The sequence below is a fragment of the Embiotoca jacksoni genome, unplaced genomic scaffold, assembly GCF_022577435.1.
Source record: "Embiotoca jacksoni isolate LCO1_2020_lvr unplaced genomic scaffold, fEmbJac1.0.p SCAF_55, whole genome shotgun sequence".
In the NCBI taxonomy this organism is placed as follows: domain Eukaryota; kingdom Metazoa; phylum Chordata; class Actinopteri; family Embiotocidae; genus Embiotoca; species Embiotoca jacksoni.
In genome coordinates, this window is record NW_027185409.1 from 1,184,415 (window position 1) to 1,187,014 (window position 2,600).

The window sequence follows — 2,600 nt, forward strand, 5'->3', positions numbered from 1 at the left end:
CCTCAGACTCTGCGGCTGCGTAGAGCCACCGTGACATTTAGGGAGGTGAGATCACCAAAGTTCATCTTTTTCTTTCAGGGGTAAAGAAGGACACGGATGAAAAACAAAAAAGATCAAATCAAAGCTTAACGCGAGGAGAAGAAAACACATTCCTGTAATTGTGATGAAGACGGACGAAACTCAGCCGGTGTTCAGTGAAGAAGAAACGCAGCTTCAGTCGGTCGGCATGTTGTCTGGAAGGATTCCTGTCGTCGTCACCGGACTGAAAAGTGCCGGTTGGAAGTTAATGAGGTGTGAACGCTGAAATACGTCTTGATATTTCCTCCACTGTTGTTCTCATAGAAAGAGAACAAAGTGTTAAACATGTTTTGATAGTAGAAAAAAAAAAAGCGAGAACATGAAGATAACGGTGTTGTTTACATGTGCGGTGTTTATTCGGCATGTCGTTTCCTCTGAAGGCGAAACGAGGCCTCTGAACTGAATCACAGCGAGACGCTTCACTTCATGAACCGTGAAGCTTTTACAGCTGCTGGAGAAACGTAACTCCTGACAGTTGTCAACAAAAACAAAACGACTCGACCGAGAGACCCGAGTTTAAAAAATAAATCTCCTAATTTCTGACAAAAATCTGTTAAACACGCTGTCGATTTAAAAAGTCATTTTCAGCTTCTACAGTCTGTTATCATTCAAACAGTTTCAGTTATTTCAAACTGAGAATCTTAAAACAACAATTTGTAGATTTAAAAACACGTGACGTCAAACATTATGACGAGTTACAGGAAACTCCAGCGAGAGCTCAACGCACGAGGAAACACCTGTAACTAGATAAAACACGGGGAAATGAATAAGCGTCTTCATCAATTTCACAAAGTAACGTTTCCAGAGGACACGATAAGATGTTATTTTATGTTGATGTTATTTTATGTTATTTTATGTTATTTTATTATAAGTCAGGTTTAATTTCCCACATAAAGATATCAAAATAAACTCCAGACAAGGTGTAGAGAGAAGGTGTTCAGACAGAGAGCGTTTCTAGATATAATACAGGGAGTCATCTGCAAAGAAACAAAACACACACACACACACACACACACACACACACACACACACACACACACACACACACACACACACACACACACACACGCAGTGATTTTTCATCTGCGAAAAAGAACATCTCAGGAGAAATCTCAGGTCCCAGTTTTCTGCAAAACACCACACACACATACAGAGACAGAGGCAGCCATCTAGAAAAAAAACGTGCACACACACACACACACACACACACACACACACACACACACACAGACACACACACACACACACACACACACACACACACTCAGTCAGGCACACCGAGGCAGGTAAACTCAAGAGGGATCAGGGTTAACTAGGCATCAGTGAGATGTGCTGTCTGGTGATCGGTGGCTTCCCTCCGGAGACCCTTATGAGTGTGTGTGTGTGTGTGTGTGTGTGTGTGTGTGTGTGTGTGTGTGTGTGTGTGTGTCTGTGTGTGTGTGTGTGTGTGTGTGTGTGTGTGTGTGTGTGTGTGTGTCTGTGTGTGTGTGTGTGTGTGTGTGTGTGTGTGTGTGTGTGTGTGTGTGTGCATTCTTGTTGCGTCACACCGTTGCCTGAGGTACAGTACACTTTTTTGTTTCTCTCTACTGTCTCAAAGAAACAGAATCAGGAGAGAAGAAGCTGATGCCCTCTGTCTGTCTGTCTGTCTGTCTGTCTGTCTGTCCGTCCGCCCGCCCGCCCGTCCGTCCGTTCGTCCGTCCGTCCGTCTGTCCGCCTGCCTGTCTGCCCTCTCTGTGAGCTTGATCTTTGCTTTCTGCTTGCTTGTCCATGTCACACATCTGGTTGGATTGATGGCGATTGTTGTGTCACCTGGTTGTGACCTCTTCGGACTCAGCACAAATCTAATAAGTCATTTAATATCCAGCGGTCCCGGAAAAAGATTCATTAACATATACTCTCCCTATTTATAGGCCTACTTTTTGAAGCGGGGCTGCCATTAAGTGAATTATCGTCTGTCACCGCGCCCAGCACTTCTGATGAAATAATCACATCAGATATGTAAAGCGCAGCCCGTAATCTCATTTACGAAACCCGATTACATCGTGTTGACAAGTTATTGGTGGTTCGGACGGATGCCGGCCCCGACAGCCTCGTGCACGGCAAGGTTGTCTCGTCCCGTTGAGAAAAACATGAAACGCTCACGTCAGTATGTCGACGACACCGAGTTCTTAACTTCACTTTAGGCAGCAAAGAACACAAATTCAGGGTGCGGAAAAGATAAAAGATAAAAGAGTTCAAATAAGTCATTTTTACGTGACAAACCTCACGTGTGTCTCGTCAGTTACTGAACAGACGTTCATTCATTTTCTTACACTTATTTTTCAGGGACTCAAACGGCAGCAGTCGCCCGGGTTAATGTCGTGCGTTTGATCTATCCAACCGACACAGTGTCCTCTAGTGGACCGGCGGGCGTATTACACGCTTTGACGTGATATCAGGCTGAACATTTGATGAGAAGCTTTATTTCTCAGCTCAGACTCAAAACTGTAACATAAAAAAATTAATACAGCAATTTGTTTGCA